This window comes from Hyla sarda, chromosome 4 (assembly GCF_029499605.1).
Source record: "Hyla sarda isolate aHylSar1 chromosome 4, aHylSar1.hap1, whole genome shotgun sequence".
Taxonomy (NCBI): Eukaryota; Metazoa; Chordata; class Amphibia; order Anura; family Hylidae; genus Hyla; species Hyla sarda.
Window position 1 is genome coordinate 64,643,771 of NC_079192.1, and position 19,168 is coordinate 64,662,938.

Here is a 19,168-nt window from a genome sequence, read left to right on the forward strand (position 1 = left end):
CTTAGGGTGTGCGCGCGCCAGCTCTCTAAGATTTAAAGGGCCAGTGCACCAATGATTGGTGCCTGGCCCAATCAGCCTAATTAGCTTCCACCTGCTCCCTTTCCTTATTACCTCACTTCCCCTGCACTTCCTTGCCGGATCTTGTTGCCTTTGTGCCTGGAGAAAGCGTTTATTGTGTTTGCCATTACTGTGTTCCTGACCTCTTGCTATATCCATTGACTACGAACCTTGCCGCCTGCCCCGACCTTCTGCTACGTCTGACCTTGCCTCTGCCTAGTCCTTCTGTCCCACGCCTTCTCAGCAGTCAGCGAAGTTGAGCCGTTGCCGGTGGACACGACCTGGTTTCTACCGCCGCAGCAAGACCATCCCGCTTTGCGGCGGGCTCTGGTGAAAACCAGTAGCAATCTAGAACCGGTCCACCAACACGGTCCACGCCAATCCCTCGCTGACACAGAGGATCCACATCCAGCCTGCCGAATCCTAACAGTAGATCCGGCCATGGATCCCGCTGAGGTCCCGCTGCCAGTTGTCGCTGACCTTACCACGGTGATCGCCCAGCAGTCGCAACAGATTGAGCAACTAGGACAACAGTTCGCCCAACAAGGACAGCAGCTGTCGCAGTTGACCGCCATGCTACAGCAACTTCTGCCACAGCTACAGCAGCAACCATCTCCTCCGCCAGCTCCTGCACCTCCTCCGCAGCGAGTGCCCGCTCCTGGCCTCCGCTTGTCCCTGCCGGATAAATTTGATGGGGACTCTAGACTTTGCCGTGGTTTCCTGTTACAATGTTCCCTACATTTGGAAATGTTGTCGGACCATTTTCCTACAGAACGGTCGAAGGTGGCTTTCGTGGTCAGTCTCCTGTCTGGGAAGGCCCTGTCATGGACCACACCGCTCTGGGAGCGCAATGATCCTGTCACTGCCTCCGTACAGTCCTTTTTCGCTGAGATTCAAAGTGTCTTCGAGGAACCAGCCCGAGCTTCCTCTGCCGAGACTGCCCTGCTGAACCTGGTCCAGGGTAATTCTTCAGTAGGCGAGTACGCCATCCAATTTCGTACTCTCGCCTCCGAATTATCTTGAAATAACGAGGCCCTCTGCGCGACCTTTAAAAAAGGCCTATCCAGTAACATCAAAGATGTGCTGGCCGCACGAGAAATTCCTGCCAACCTGCATGAACTCATCCATTTAGCCACCCGCATTGACATGAGCTTTTCTGAAAGATACCAGGAGCTCTGCCAGAAAAAAGGCCTTGATCTCTGGGCACCTCTCTCACAGTATCCTATGCAATCTACCCCTGTGCCTCCCGCCGAGGAGGCTATGCAAGTGGATCGGTCTCGCCTGACCCTTGAAGAGAGGACTCGCCGCTAAAATAAAAATCTATGTTTGTACTGCGCTAGTACCGAACATTTCTTGGTGGATTGCCCTATTCGTCCTCCACGTCTGGGAAACGCACGCACCCAGCTCACGTGGGAGTGGCGTCTCTTGGTCTGAAGTCTGCTTCTCCACGTCTCACTGTGCCCGTACGGATTTCTCCTTCTGCCAACTCCTCCTTCTCAGCTGTGGCCTTCTTGGACTCTAGTCCTGCGGGAAATTTCATTTTGGCCTCTTTTGTTAATAAGTTCAACATCCCTGTGACCTGTCTCGCCAAGCCGCTCTACATTTCCTCGGTCAACCGAGTGAAATTGGACTGCACTGTGCGTTATCGCACAGAACCCCTGCTCATGAGCATTGGACGGCATCACGAAAAAATTGAACTTTTTGTTTTGCCCAACTGCCCCTCTGAAGTCCTCCTTGGTCTGCCATGGCTCCAACGCCACTCTCCTACCCTTGAGTGGACCACCGGGGAGATCAAGAGCTGGGGTGCTTCTTGCCACAAAAAATGCCTCACATCTGCTCTCAGTCCTGCCAGTCAAACACCTATGTCTCCTCCTATACCTGGTCTCCCCAAGGCCTCTCAGGACTATGCCGTGCCTCCTCTTAGCCCCCGTCCTGGTAACACTCTGCCCCGTGCCAAGCCTTACCCTCTGCCCCCCTCCTCATTCCCACTCCTTCTGAACTGTCTGCCGTTCATGAGCATACCCAGGACTTCACTGTCCCCCAGAAGGAGACTCTACAATCGCTCCCAATGTCCTCGTCCCATGTGGAGCGATATCCGGACAGAAAGAGGGGGAGACCTAAGGGGGGGGGGTACTGTTACGCCGAGCGCTCCGGGTCCCTGCTCCTCCCCGGAGCGCTCGCGGCGTTTCTCTCTCTGCAGCGCCCCGGTCAGACCCGCTGACCGGGAGCGCTGCACTGACATTGTCAGCGGGGATGCGATTCGCATAGCGGGACGCGCCCGCTCGCGAATCGCATCCCAAGTCACTAACCTGTCCCGGTCCCCGGCTGTCATGTCCTGGCGCGCGCGGCTCCGCTCCGCTCCGCTCCTTAGGGCGCGCGCGCGCCAGCTCTCTAAGATTTAAAGGACCAGTGCACCAATGATTGGTGCCTGGCCCAATCAGCCTAATTAGCTTCCACCTGCTCCCTGTCCTTATTACCTCACTTCCCCTGCACTTCCTTGCTGGATCTTGTTGCCTTTGTACCTGGAGAAAGCGTTTATTGTGTTTGCCATTACTGTGTTCCTGACCTCTTGCTATATCCATTGACTACGAACCTTGCCGCCTGCCCCGACCTTCTGCTACCTCTGACCTTGCCTCTGCCTAGTCCTTCTGTCCCACGCCTTCTCAGCAGTCAGCGAAGTTGAGCCGTTGCCGGTGGATACGACCTGGTTGCTACCGCCGCAGCAAGACCTTCCCGCTTTGCGGCGGGCTCTGGTGAAAACCAGTAGCAATCTAGAAGGTTCCACCGACACGGTCCACGCCAATCCCTCGCTGACACAGAGGATTCACATCCAGCCTGCCGAATCCTAACACTACCTCCCTACACCTCTACACTCCCTAGAGTGTGGGGATATTGTAGAATACACCCTGGTACAGAGTCTGTGAGGGGAATGGGAAGCAGCTGTCACAGGCCCAAGAATCCAACACAAATCCCCTTCGCCTACTTCCCCTCTGAAGACTGGGATTCAGATTAATTTGGTCTCCTGCCACTAAGTGTCAAGGGGAAAATCATCCAAGAAGAATGGTATCCTGTTATGTCACCTGTTATGGACCCCAGATATCTGCGTCGAGGGTCTACTACAGATGTTCCCAGGCCTACTCCTGTGGTTGAGGAGGTTTAGCCTAACCAACGGGCATCAACTAAAGTGCCTCGGCCTACTCCTGCTGAAGAGGAGGTTTGGCCGGCCTATGGAGGGGGCACAGTCTCGTGGTCCTAGGTACATGTCCCAGCTGAGAACACAAGCTGACCGTCGAGGTTGGGATGGAAATCCGCCAGGCCACAGTGCTTGAGTCTTGCAAAATGTTTGCTACTATTTGAGTTGAAGAGACTAACTGTATTTTGTGTGGAAGCATTGTTGTGTTACAGGTTATGCAAGTTCAAGGAGAAGTGCCTGACAAACTTGTCAAGAAGTTTATTTGTAACCATATGCGTAAGTGTACGTACCGTACCCTGCTTATAGCTGTGACCCTTTACTGAGAACTCAAAATGTACCAGAATTGTAGAGCAGTACTCTCCATATATATTCAGAGCTCCCAATATAATGTGTAAAGTTATGTACCACACATAGTTAAAATAGTCCACACACATGTAAATATCTAAGTTAGGACTGTAACATCATTCGTAGTCCCAGTCCACAAGTCTTCAATGTATGCATACATATGTCTAATGTATTCTCTCCTTTCCACGTGTACAGGGTACTTTACTGGCTAGGGGGTTCCCTTGAGATTTAGGTAAAAGCACATATAGAGAAAGATTACAATATGTTAAGGTAACGCTGTTGTATAGAATAACAATGTATGCTGAGTTCTGGGGAGAAGTGTTGAGAACCGAAGATACCCAGCAGCCAAGGCATTGGGAAGATAGCCTCCGGCAGCCCAATCTGCAATTTATGTGTATTGGTGTCTTAAATGTGTTACTAAAGCAGTTACAAGGTAAATGGACATTTACAAGTGCTACATGGACTCGCCCCTGTTTTATTTTTCATAACCAGACCTGTGAAGGACATTTTGCATAATGCCCTAAGAACTGTCACTAGGCTGCCAGTGGCCACTTCGGTCATCCGCCCTCCAGGACTGGTCATCGAGGACAACTGTATTTAAGAGGGGGAGTTTGTGGTGGCCCCGTATGGGAGGTGTTACCCCATACCCTTGCTGCAGCCTCCCTTCAGTGTCCCCTGGGCTCCTTGTACTTGTTTCCCCCTGTATATATGTTTTGTATGTATTATAATATATAATGTGTTGTTGCTTTAAGAAATGTACCATGTGATTGTTACCCAGGAGATACCAGTGGCCAGGTGATCCCCGGGGTGACCTATGGGCTCCCTGCTAGTCTCCCCCATATAAGCCCTGGGAGGAGCTAGCTCATGCTCTTTGAGCTCTGCTCTTTTCTGCTAAGCTGAGGTCCAGTCAAGTCGAGTCCTAGTGTGTGTACAGAGTCATTGAAGGCCTCAAGTCAAGTCTGCAGCCACAGTCAATTGCAAGTAAGCTACAGTCATAGCTTTGTCAGTTGTCAGTCAAGTCAGTCCCTGTCAGCAACTGTCAAGTCAGCGTGGCCTGCATTAAATTGTCCAGTTCTACTACAAGTCCCAGCAAGCCCTTAAGGTCTCTGAGTCACTGGTCACCTCCTTGGGCCCTGGCTGAACTGTATAGACTTTCCCATATGTCAACCCTCAGTAAAGCTACCGTTATCGGTAACTTGGCGTCGGAGTCATTATTGCCCCCGTGCCTAGCCCAGGATCTAACGGTATACCTTTGGGTGGTATTGAAGATAAACCACGCCCTGGCGTCATGAATACAAGGGGTTAATTCCATCTGCCCCTAGGGTAAAAGCATCTGCCCTCATCACACCACAACTTTGTTTGTGCAGACAGCATATTTATTCAGCGCTCATCCAGTCACAGCTCAGGAAGGAGCTTAGTGTTCAACCTACAGTTGTAAAATGATCATATAATTGTGCAAATCTAGATACCGGAAATTTTTCGGCAACTCGGAAAGGTTCCCTTTTTCCTTAACAAAAATAAATAAATAAAGACATCATATTGCTCTACTGCACGTTTTATGTTAAGACTTGTCATTCTCACCTTACTTGTATGACTCTCAATTGTAATACAATGTTCACATTTGATGTCACAGATTACACATAAAAATCTGTACATATAAATAGTCCCTTAGGTTATGTTAACACAACTAAATACCATATATACTCGAGTATAAGCCGACCCGAATATAAGACGAGGCCCCTAATTTCACCCCAAAAACCCAGGAAAAGTTATAGGGTGGGAAATACATCATCCAGACCCCCCGTCATCATCCAGACCCCCGTCATCATCACCCTGTCATCATCCCCCCCTTCATCATCACCACCTGTCATCATCCCCCCCTTCATCATCACCCTGTCATCACCCCCCCCCCTTCATCATCACCGCCTGTCGTCATCATCCCCCCCTTCATCATCACCGCCTGTCATCATCCCACCCCCCTTCATCATCACCGCCTGTCGTCATCATCCCCCCCTTCATCATCACCGCCTGTCATCATCCCACCCCCCTTCATCATCACCGCCTGTCATCATCCCCCCCCTTCATCATCACCGCCTGTCATCATCCCCCCCTTCATCATCACCGCCTGTCATCATCCCCCTGTCATCATCCCACCCCCCCTTCATCATCACCGCCTGTCATCATCCCCTTGTCATCATCCCACCCCCCTTCATCATCACCGCCTGTCATCATCCCCCTGTCATCATCCCACCCCCCCTTCATCATCACCGCCTGTCATCATCCCCCTGTCATCATCCCCCCTTCATCATCACTGCCTGTCAGTGGTCTTCAACCTGCGGACCTCCAGATGTTTCAAAACTACAACTACCAGCATGCCCGGACAGCCGATGGCTGTCCGGGCATGCTGGGAGTTGTAGTTTTGCAACATCTGGAGGTCCGCAGGTTGAAGACCACTGAAGGCGGAGAGTTCACTCGAGTATAAGCCGAGGGGGGTGTTTTCCAGCACGAAAAATCGTGCTGAAAAACTCGGCTTATACTCGAGTATATACGGTATTTGCAGAATGCCCAGACAGCAAAACTTGCTGACATGACTTTGCACCTCGTCCAACAAGGGGGCATTATTTACCAGAAAATGGGCGTGGCTTTGTTAAAAGCGCTTGGCCTAACTGTGCCAAAATGGGTCACCTTATGGCGCAAATTTTGGGTGAAAAAATCAAACCATCTCATAGATGGAGCAAGCAGATCATCATTAAAGGGGCACTCCGTCACCAGACATATTATGGAGAGATCCTGGGGTTTGAGGGCTCCTGGGAACAAAATGTACGTTCTATAACAGCTGCATTAGACTTTGCTTTTTTTTTCTTTTATACTGTGACACCTCTGCCAGTAGGTTTGTAATTATTAATAAGAATAACTCATCAAGACATTAGCACAGGAAAGTCCATGTGACAAAAGCCACAATTTTTTTTTATTTCCTCCACGTTATCGGTTCTTTGTCTGATTAATGTGATGATCACAGCAAATGTATTAATACTAACAAAGTCCTTACAATGAAACAAAGTGGGTATAAAAGAACTTCGACAGAATTATCAAGTCCTTCTGTCTCCTATTAAAGCAGGCATCAAAGGTAAAATCTCACCGTCTGTATTATAATTCATACATCAATATCATCTTCTTTGCTACCGTATTTTTTTTTTATTAACTAAGGAGTTGTGTATTTTAAGAACAATAGCAAATGTATTTATTTAGTAAATGTACCGTATTTATTAATGATCAATTTAAATGCTTAAAATTAGTGGATAATCAAAAGGTTTATTAATAAAAAATAAATACATTTTATGCAGAACATTTTGTCAAATATGGTCAAACAAAATTGATAATGACCTACTTTATTTGACCATAAAGTAACTATGTCAGTTTAGGGACACATCCTGTGCCTAAATCATCAGGTAAAACAGGGAGACAGTAGTATATGTGCCTACATCTAACAGGCAAATACAGTAGTATCTGTGCCTACATTTAAAGGGGTACTCCGGAAAAAAAACATTTTTTAATTAACTGGTGCCAGAAAGTTAAACAGATTTGTAAATTACTTCTATTTAAAAATCTTAATCCTTTCAGTACTTATCAGCTGCTGTATACTACAGAGGAAGTTCATTTCTTTTTTAAATTTCTTTTCTGTCTGACCACAGTGCTCTCTGCTGACACCTCTGTCCATGTCAGGAACTGTCCTGAGCAGGAACAAATCCCCATAGAAAACCTGTCCTGCTCTGGACAATTCCTGACATGGACAGAGGTGTCAGTAGAGAGCACTGTGGTCAGACAGAAAAGAAATTCAAAAAGAAAAGAACTTCCTCTGGAGCATACAGCAGCTGATAAGTGCTGGAAGGATTAAGATTTTTTAATAGAAGTATTTTAACTGTTTAACTTTCTGGCACCAGTTAATTTGCAAAAAATAGTTTTCCACCAGAGTACCCCTTTAAGACCTGATATCATCCCTCCCGCACGCACATGTGGTCAGTACCACTGAAATCAATGGGTGAAGCTTCCTTTTTCATAGTGGGTACGGGGGCCTTAACATGCATAGATAGGGAAGTGCCAACCAGCCTATTTCACAATATCATTTGTAACTAAATGAATGTTAGTTGTGAATATACACTGCTTAAAAAAATAAAGGGAACACTAAGATAACACATCCTAGATCTGAATGAATGAACTAATCGTATGAAATACTTTCGTCTTTACATAGTAGAATGTGCTGACAACAAAATCACACAAAAATTATCAATGGAAATCAAATTTATCAACCCATGGAGGTCTGGATATGGAGTCACACTCAAAATCAAAGTGGAAAACCCCACTACAGGCTGATCCAACTTTATGTAATGTCCTTAAAACAAGTCAACATGAGGCTCAGTAGTGTGTGTGGCCTCCACGTGTCCGTATGACCTCCCTACAACACCTGGGCATGCTCCTGATGAGGTGGCAGATGGTCTCCAGAGAGATGTCCTCCCAGACCTGGACTAAAGCATCCGCCAACTCCTGGACAGTCTGAGGTGGATGGAGCGAGACATGATGTCCCAGATGTGCTCAATCGGATTCAGGTCTGGGGAACGGGCAGGCCAGTCCATAGCATCAATGCCTTCCTCTTGCAGGAACTTCTGACACACTCCAGCCACATGAGGTCTAGTATTGTATTGTCTTGCATTAGCAGGAACCCAGGGCCAACCGCACCAGCACATGGTCTTACAAGGGGTCTGAGGATCTCATCTCGGTACCTAATGGCAGTCAGGCTACCTCTGGCAAGCACATGGAGGGCTGTGCGGACCCCCAAAGAAATGCCACCCCACACCATTACTGACCCACCACCAAACCGGTTATACTGGAGGATGTTGCAGGCAGCAGAACATTCTCCACGGCGTCTCCAGACTCTGTCATGTCTGTCACACGTGCTCAGTGTGAACCTGCTTTCATCTGTGAAGAGCACAGGGTGCCAGTGGCGAATTTGCCAATCTTGGTGTTCTCTGGCAAATGCCAAACGTACTGCATGGTGTTGGGCTTTTAACACAACCCCCACCAGTGGACATCGGGCCCTCATACCACCCCCATGGAGTCTGTTTCTGACCGTTTGAGTGGACACATGCACATTTGTGGCCTGCTTGAGCTCATTTTGCAGGGCTCTGGCAGTGCTTCTCCTTGCACAAAGGCAGAGGTAGCGATCTTGCTGCTGGGTTGTTGCCCTCCTACGGCCTCCTCCATGTCTCCTGATGTATTGGTCTGTCTCCTGGTAGCATCCAGCTCAAGGTAGAAGCAGAAAGAAATCAGTCCGGCACCGCTATACTGATGTAGGTAGCGTAGGGTAACGTGATGTGGTGTCCGTTCAACAGGGAGATGTGGAGACCAGTGTTGGCGTGCTATGCCGGGGTGCTGGTTATAAAGGCACAAGTCGCTTGTAACATCAAACAATGTAGAAAGCACCGCACTCACCCGTACATCGTGCACTAATATCTTTATTCCTTGGAACGTCAATGGAGAACACAGGACAGACAGTCGGCAGGTACGCCGGGGAACACGAGGTGTAGTTACAGCTGTTTCACGGGAACTCAGCCCGCTTCGTCAGACTCCCTGGGAGTCTGACGAAGCGGGCTGAGTTCCCGTGAAACAGCTGTAACTACACCTCGTGTTCCCCGGCGTACCTGCCGACTGTCTGTCCTGTGTTCTCCGTTGACGTTCCAAGGAATAAAGATATTAGTGCACGATGTACGGGTGAGTGCGGTTCTTTCTACATTGTTTGATGTCTCCTGGTAGCGCCTCCATGCTCTGGACACTATGCTGACAGACACAGCAAACCTTCTTGCCACAGCTCGCATTGATGTGCCATCCTGGATGAACTGCACTACCTGAGCCACTTGTGTGGGTTGTAGACTCCGTCTTATGCTACCACTAGAGTGAAAGCACCTCCAGCATTCAAAAGTTACCAAAACATCAGCCAGGAAGCATAGGAACTGAGAAGTGGTCTGCGGTCACCACCTGCAGAACCACTCCTTTGTTGGGGGCGTCTTGCTAATTGCCTATAATTTCCACCTGTTGTCTGTTCCATTTGCACAACAGCATGTGAAATTGATTGTTAATCGGTGTTGCTACCTGAGTGGACAGTCTGATTTCACAGAAGTGTCATTGACTTGTTGTTTAAGTGTTCCCTTTATTTTTTTGATAAATGTAAGAACGTGTTTCCAGGATGTGCAATAAAACGTTACCTTTAATGAATCACATAAAAGATAAGCAAGTAGTGATGTATTAAATTATAAATTATAGATATAACTAGGTCTAAATGTTTGTAAGACAACAGGTACAAACTGGAGTTGATCTGGTTTGATCAGTCCAGATAGAATGAAATCTTGGAGTGCAGTAGATGCTCAGATAACTTGCACATCCAGATTGATTAAGAGAAAAAAACCTTTATTTTTTTTTGAGCAGTGTATTTTAATAGGGCTCTTACATAAAAAACGTAATACATATTTGGCTACTGAAGAATGAGACTATTGTCTTGAAACGCGTATAGCCTTGCTTGTTACCTCTAACTACATTATCAGCACCTTTATGACCTTCTAAAGCCTATGGTTCTGTACTTGGCAGCACTGCAGTACCTCTCACCTTGGACCACTAAAATCTCGCGCGCGATCCAACACGAGGACGCCAGGTCACACACAAGCTCAGTTACCTGCTCCCATGTTCAGAGACCTATTTGGCCGGACGCATATCCGTGCCCGCCTGCACCTTGCTGGGACTGCCGAACAACTTAACCCAAGTGTGGACGCCACACCGTGCCAGCTCCGATTACTACTTTCGCCGCGACTATTGAGAAAACGCCGGCAACTCTAATCGTGAGTAACTGGACTGCAGGTATTATCATATACTACTATTCTAGCATCTCCACATTGGGGGAGATTTATCAAAACCTGTGTAGAGGAAAAGTTGCTGAGTTGCCCATAGCAACCGATCAGATCGCTTCTTTCATTTTTGAAATGGCCTCTGGAAAATGAAAGTAGTAATCCAATTGGTTGCTATGGGCAACTCAGCGCTGTTTCCTCTGGACAGGTTTTGATAAATCTCCCCCATTGTCTCTATAATTATTTGGAATACCCTGACAGTATAATCCCCTGCACCATCAGTGGGATACGAGAAAGATACTTTCTTACATGATTGATAGACATTTGCTGAACCATAGACTTGTCATTTTCATTTGCACCAACTGACTTTGTTTTTATTACCGTATTTTTCGTCCTATAGGACGCACCGGCGTATAAGACGCACCCAATTTTTAGGGGCAAAATCTAAAAAAAATTAAGATTTTGAACCCAATAGTGGTCTTCAACCTGCGGACCTCCAGATGTTGCAAAATTACAACTCCCAGCATGCCCGGACAGCCGTTGGCTGTCCGGGCATGCTGGGAGTTGTAGTTTTGCAACATCTGGAGGTCCGCAGATTGAAGACCACTGCAGGAGGAGGTAATACTCACGTGTCCCCGCCGCTCCGGACCCGTCACCGCTGCCCTGGATGTCGCTCCATCGCTGTCCCCGTGTCCCCGTCGCTCCGGAACGTATCTGCTGCTGGCCGGGTATCCTCACTCTCCGTCATCACATCGTTACGCACGCCGACGCACGTACGCGACGATGTGATGACGAGGAAGGAGAGCGCCGGCCATACAGGGGATCCCTGAACGGAGAAGACACCGAGGAGGCAGGTAAGGTCCCTCCCGGTGTCCTGTAAGCACTAACCCGGCTATTCAGTCGGGCTGTTCTGAAGGGAAAGTGTCACTTTCCCTTCAGACGCGGCGGTCAGCTTTGATCGCCGCGTCTGAAGGGTTAATACAGGGCATAACCGCAATCGGTGATGTCCTGTATTAGCCGCGGGTCCCGGCCGTTGATGGCTGCAGGGACCGCCGCGATAGGGGTGTATTCGCCGTATAAGACGCACCGACTTTTTCCCCCCAGTTTTGAAGAAAAATACGGTAATTAGTTGCTGATTATATTTTCTTAACCATTTTTATCGCTATTGTATTTCATCATCATTTCATCATAATTCGGTTACATTATCAGTACTAGATCTATCTTCTCTCACTTACATCTCTTTTTTCTTACTCTATTCTCACTCCACTTCCCCCATTTTTCTTTCTTTCTTTTTTCTCTCTTTCTTTTCTTTCTCTTTCATCTTTTTTTTCCTTTTTATTTTTTTTTATTTTTTTGTTTCTTCTTTTTTTTCTTTCTTTTTCTTTCTTTCTTTCTTTATTTTTTGTTTCCTTTTCTTTTCTATTTCACTGTCTCTTGAGGACTGGTTCTTATATATAAGTATTATATATAAATTCTCCCACATATCCTTAGGTCTTTGGGATATAGACCTACCCAGTTAACCTCGGGTCAGTGGCCGAGTGAGCTACACCATTTTTTATTTCTATATACTTCTTGCATAAAAACATTTGTGAAATCCACCCATTTCTGCCGCACAAGATTGTACTGGGAGACATACTGAATACACAATGGGAACTGTACCGCTCTCTCTGTAGTTTACTTCCCCGGTGACTTCTCGGACAAGGTTCAAGCTTTGTAAATGGTCAAGGTAATGTACAGTATAATCTGAAATTGTTCAATATATTACCCAGCCAAGCAGGTTCATGGTGAATATTGAAGAAATAGTCATGTCGGGTGTATGATCACTTTAAGTAGTATCTAGGTAGGTCCTATGTATATCCAAGAAACATTCATCACTATCAATCCTGACATCTTATCTGAAGCCTTGACATCTAGTCTCTGTTATATGATGTTTCTATCAGTCCACATTCTCGGATAAGAAAGATTAGTTTCTAGGTTATCTGCCGGGGTTTGCCGGAGCCCCGAATCATAAGAAAGCTAAATAAACACGTCAACATAGATTCATTTTTTAGGTTATCATGACCGAACAGATTTGCTGATCCTATGCTTCTGTACTGTATTTAAAGAGGTACTCCGCCCCTAAACATCTTATCCTCTATCCAAAGGATAGGGTGTAAGATGTCTGATCGCAGCGGTCCCATCACTGAGGACCCCCACGATCTCGGCTTTGGCACCCCAGACATCCGGTACATGGAGAGAACTTCGCTCCGTGCCAGATGACTGCCGATGCAGGGCGGAGGATCGTGATATCACGGCCACGCCCCACTCATGACATCACGACGATGCCCCCTCAATGCAAGTCTATGGAAGGGGGCCTGACGGCCGTCACGCTCGATCCCATAGACTTACATTGAGGGGGCGTAGCCGTGACATCACAAGCTTACGGAGCTGCACCCGATGCTCTAAATGAACGTTAGGTGCAGCAAGGAGATCGCAGGGGTCCCCAGCAGCGAGACCCCCGCAATCAGACATCTTGCACCTCCTTTGGATAAGGGAAAAAAAGATATCTAGGGGCAGAGTATCCACTTTAAAGGGAATCAGTGATCACTTTCATGCTGCCTGAACCACAATCCCCATCATCCTTGATAGATAGATATCTCTGTTTAAGTATAAAAAGACCTCTATTTAGGCTGGTGGAGTGGGGAGAAGCCACCAGGGGCCCCTAATGACTTGTTGTTCAGGCAGCATGAAAATTATATAGCACTGCAAAATAAAAAATAAAAAACATAACTTTTAATCCTTTTTCTAAAAAAATTTCCTCAACACATAAAGCTTAATTGAAAAGACAAAAAAATTGATACAGTATAGAGAATAATGGTGAGGATATATAGTACAACATCCAATACCATATAACCAGATAGCCTTGCCTTTGTCTGGTGTATATGGGAATAAATGAGATTCTTGGATACTCTCAGCAAGAATAACCATTGACCACCAATGATGTTCTACTAGATACAACAAAACATATATCTGTATGTTACATTCATTTTTATATATTTCCCAATAGAAAAGCACTGGGCGTAATTCAAAAATGTAATTCAAACGTGTTTCCTCATAGTCAGCCAGCTGTGGTTCTTCAGGGAAATAAGGAGATACAACACAAAATCAACACTAATCTATAGCTGATATTCAGGACATACCATGTTGAGCGTTCTAATACGAAGTCCTTCAAATGGTGTTTTCTGACGTTTACATGGTCCTGACCTTCTAACAATTTATTGCTGGTTTAATAAGATACGGTCCTACTTTACTTATCCTTCATATCACTACACATATTCTAAGCATTTGTATCTTTACATGTATTTTCTGACTCTTGGGACCATTTTCAGGACTTAAAAGGGGTTACCCAGGAATAGAAAAACAGAGCTAATTTCTTTCAAAAACCACTCCTTGTCTGTCTCCAGGTTGGGTGTGGTGACAGGGAGCATTTTTTAAAGAAATGATCTCTGTTTTTCGACTCCTGGATATCCCCTTTAAAGAGGATCTGTGGCCAACATATAAAAAAAATGATTTTACAGTCACTAAACAGCTTTGAGTACTCTGATCACACTTCTTTTTAAAGCTTGTCCATCAGCCTGCAGCAACTATTAATCAATCAATATATCTATCGGCATCAGGTTTTGTGACTTCATTGGGCCACCACACAAACATAATATATTCTGGATGAACAGTCCACTTGATTGAAGCCACCATCTTGTTCTGAATTTCATCTATAGATTGGACATCTTGTGTTGCATTTCCTTATTTCCCTGATGAACCAGTCTTGTTGACAAGGGGAAAACGCGTTGGAATTGTACATTTCTGAATTACACTAAAAAAAGCATCCAGTGCTATGCCATTGGGAGACATATGGAAATTGATGCAACTTATATGAACAAGTGATTATCTTTGCTGAAAGTAACTAACAAAGAATCACATTTTTTCCCAAAAAACGAAAAATATAAAGATATCTGGTTATATGGTATTGAGAATTTTAGCAGAGAATTTGTTCTTTATTCTCTATTTGTGTGTTCAATTAGGCTTTATGAATTGTGGAGCAGGACAATACATGAGCGTAGGACGCCTTTAAGAAAGAACTATGATAAGGACAGTAAAAGTAGAAGCCGGTGGCCATCAAGATAGTGTCCTTATTAGACCATAAACATGGTGTGATTTTATGCAATGCATGAGCCGCATAGCAGTCAAGGTCCATGACATGCAAATGTGAGGTCGGGCTGACATTAGAAATTAATCTTCATATCTTGTTATTTTGTCTTCTTGGCCGAGAAGAATTCTTTTTATTTATTTATTTATTTTTTTGGAGCTGTTACGGCCCCTGCTGCTTCATTATTTCATGACAATTAAGATCTAGTGCCCCATTCAGGAGATTGCGAAAGGATGGTGTCAAAAAGCTGTGAGACGGTAATCACATTTGTCTTTAACTCATTTCCATTGCAATAAGCGATGTAGGACCATGTTCACACAAGGCACCAAAAATCTGCAAAGCAGTACAATGCAAGTCTGTGGATACTGCAGAGAAAAACGTAGATATGAGAACATGATGTCAAATTTAATCTGTGAATTTGTATAACAAAGATACACTGCGCAAAATAATAAAAGGAACACTAAGATAACACATCCTAGATCTGAATGAATGAACTAATCGTATGGAATTATTTTGTCTTTGCATAGTTGAATGTGCTGACAACAAAATCACACAAAAATGATCAATGGAAATCAAATTTATCAACCCATGGAGGTCTGGATATGGAGTCACACTCAAAATCAAAGTGAAAAACCGCACTACAGGCTGATCCAACTTTATGTAATGTCCTTAAAACAAGTCACAATGAGGCTCAGTAGTGTGTGTGGCCTCCACGTGCCTGTATGACCTCCCTACAACACCTGGACATGCTCCTGATGAGGTGGCGGATGGTCTCCTGAGGGATGTCCTCCCAGACCTGGACTAAAGCATCCGCCAACTCCTGGACAGTCTGTGGTGCAACGTGGCATTGGTGGATGGAGCGAGACATGATGTCCCAAATGTGCTCAATCCGATTCAGGTCTGGGGAACGGGCGGGCCAGTTCTGCATGAGAAAGCGGTAATAACGGTGTCACATCATTTGACCAAATACAGTCTATACAGTCAGGTCCTACAAGAATATATGTTACAGGTGCTAATTTTTTGTTACAACATAATTTTTTCTGTTTTAATAATGTGCTTGAAATTTTCTCCATCTCTAGCTAATCTGTATATGTCATACTGGGAGGAGGTCGTCTTCTCCTCCCCGTCCAACCCATTTTCACCCCTGGTGGGTTGGTACGGGAGGTGCATAGATGACCTTCTCCTAGTATGGAGGGGCACTCATACTCAGGCATTGGATTTTGTTTCTTTTCTTATCACTAATGAATTTATCTTTTACCATGACGCTCAATAAGGAACAAATAGATTTTTTAGATGTCACTCTTATAGGAGATGAGGTTAATAACTGTATACAAACCGAGTTATATTGTAAGCCGTGTTCAGACCACAGTCACCTCCATGCTGGAATCTGCCAACAGGAGAATTTGTGAGGGCGAGGAGGGCTTCATCTAGTAAGACAGCATATCATCATACATGCAGAGACATTCGAGGGCGTCTTCAGGAGAGAGGTTATAATGCTCATCTAATAGCCAGAGCCGAGGGCATTGTCAATTCAAAGCCACCTAATTACAGTGACCCCTCGACCTACGATGGCCCCGACACATACGATGGCCTCTCAGAGACCATCGCATGTTCAAGGCAGCATCAACATACGATGCTTTTGTATGTCGGGGCCATCGCATAAACGGCTATTCGGCAGCGCAGACTGCTTTAGCTGCCACCGGATAGCCGTTTATGGTGCCCCGTGAGCTCCGGTGACGATCACTTACCTGTCCTCGGGGCTCCGGCGCGTCCTCTTCGGGATCCCCTGCATCGTCGGTGCTCTCCATCGACGCTATCACGTTGCTGCGCACGCCGTCCCATCATCCAATAGGAGCGGCGTGCGTAACAACGTGATGGCGGCGACGGAGAGCACGGATGCCGGGGAAGCAGAGGCCTTGCCGGAGCATCGGGGACAACCCGGGGATGCGGCGACAGCGATGGATGGCGACATCCCGGGCAGCGGTGATGAGCGGTGACGGTCCGGAGCGGCGGGGACAGGTGAGTACAACTTCCTCTAACAGTGGTCTACAACCTGCGGACCTCCAGATGTGGCAAAACTACAACACCCAGCATGCCCGGACAGCCAACGGCTGTCCGGGCATGCTGGGTGTTGTAGTTTTGCAACATCTGGAGATCCGCAGGTTGTAGACCACTGTCCTATACTTTACACTGCACGGATCCCTCAACATGCGATGGTTTCAACAAACGATGGTCCGTTTGGAACGGATTACCATCCTATGTTGAGGGACCACTGTATTATTTACAGGAGAAGTCAGCACCAGGCGCTAGCTGTAATCCTGTCCCTACCTTTACTACATCTTATTCGCATCAATTATACTGAAACATCTTCCCATCCTGAAATATGAGAACATTATGTTGGATATTATAGAGACGGGCATCAGAATAGTTCATCAGAAAGAACATTCCCTTCAAAATCCATTATCCCCTAGCGACTATTGTACATCATCCACAGATTATAATTGGTTATCCAGTAAAGGTGGTTATAGATGTAATCATACAAGATGCAGTACTTGCCAATTAGTGTTGAGCGGCATAGGCCATATTCGAATTCGCGAATATTCGCGAATATATGGACGAATATTCGTAATGTTCTCGTTTTATTTTCGCATATGCGAATATTCGTATGTACGAAAATTAACGTATGCGAAAATTTGGATATGCGAAGATTATCATATGCAAATTTTCGCATATGCGATTCGCACACCAGTCTCGCACAGTAGTATTAGAGCCTTCTTACACCACACAAGCTGGAAGCAGAGAGGGGTGATCACTGTGATGTGTACTGTGAAAAAAAAACAAAAAACGAATATTCGTAATTACGAATATATAGCGCTATATTCGCGAATATTCGCGAATTCGCGAATATGCGATATTCGCGAATAAAATTCGAATTGCGAATATTCGCGAGCAACACTATTGCCAATACATGACTAGTGTTGCTCGCGAATATTCGCAATTCGAATATTATTAGCGAATATCGCATATTCGCGAATTTCGCGAATATAGCGCTATATATTCGTAATTACGAATATTCGTTTTTTTTTTTTTTTTTTTTTCTTCACAGTACACATCACAGTGATCACCCCTCTCTGCTTCCAGCTTGTGTGGTGTAAAGAAGACTCCAATACTACTGTGTGAGACTGGCGTGCGAAAATTCGCATATGCGAATATTAGGATATGCTAATGTTCGCATATGCGCATTTTCACATATGTTAATTTTCTCAAACGCGTATTTTCGCATGCGCGAAAATAAAACGAGAATATAACGATTATGCGAATATACGCGAATATATGACGAATATTCGTCCGTATATTCGCGAATATACGCGAATTCGAATATGGCCTATGCCGCTCAACACTATACATGACTAACGCTACTTTTGTTGTGTCATGCAGCACAGGACAGAAATATAATATCAAAAGTTTCATTAACTGCCAGACCCATCATGTAATTTATACCATCACATGCCAAGATTGTAATGTACAATACATTGGATGTACCACCAGAAAGCTTAAAACCAGAATTCAGGAACATCTGCATATACCCGATTTAAATAGCATCATTACCCAGATCGATGTCCGGCTTCACCCGACATGTGGTGGTGAAACATTCAGGTGTCATCCCTAGGATCAAAGTTAGTAGCATAGAAAGAGTACACCCCCCCCCCCCACCACCACCACCACCACCCCAGAGGGGAGCGGACTGGAGTAATAAAGCTTTTTGGATATTGTCCATGGATACTCATTTCCCTTCTGGACTAAATTATAAACATGATTTGTCTTAAAGCCACTGGAAGTTGAATACGTATGTTATGTTTTTTTTATTTTAATTGTTGCTCATTTTTTCATGTTGTTTGGTTGGACAATATTAAGGATAGTGCTGGGCGGTATGGCCTAAAATGAATATCACGGTATTTTTTTTTATTATCGCGGTATCACGGTATTACCGCCTGTCCCCACCCCGCAAGTGGGGTCCCTGTGCCCACTAGCGGTGTCAAATGTGCCCCCCGTGAGTGCGATAGCTACTATCACCGCTAGCGGGGTCCCTGTGCCCACTAGCAGTGTCACAAGAATACCTAGCGCGGCTCTGTTCCCCGTCCCTGTCAGCTCTCAGGGTACGGGAACAGATTTAAAAGCCTCCCGCGCAGCTAACATAGTACTGCGCATGCACAGTACTACGCAAATAGCGTAGGGCTAATGCTAGGCTCCTAGCGCTACCTACGTTAGCCCTACGCTATTTGCGTAGTGCTGTGCCTGCGCAGTACTACGTTAGCCGCACGCAAGGCTTTTAAATCTGTTCCCGTACCCTGAGAGCTGACAGGGACGTGGAACAGAGCCGCGCTCGGCATTCTTGTGACACCGCTAGTGGGCACATGGATCCCGCTAGCGGTGGGGATTGATCGTGCTCGCGGGGACACTGGCTGACAGGCGCAGCGGGGGGACACAGTAAATGGATTA

General features: G+C 46.0%; 1 protein-coding gene across 1 annotated transcript in view; it reads right to left on the reverse strand.

Moving 5' to 3' along the window:
- NPC1L1 (NPC1 like intracellular cholesterol transporter 1) overlaps window positions 1-10,367 on the reverse strand; it is a 77,773-nt gene extending 67,406 nt beyond the window's left edge. The window contains exon 1 of the mRNA XM_056571231.1: window positions 10,250-10,367. The gene's annotated coding sequence lies outside the window, so the exon portion shown is untranslated. The remainder of the gene's footprint in view (window positions 1-10,249) is intronic.
- Window positions 10,368-19,168: the final 8,801 nt, after the last annotated feature.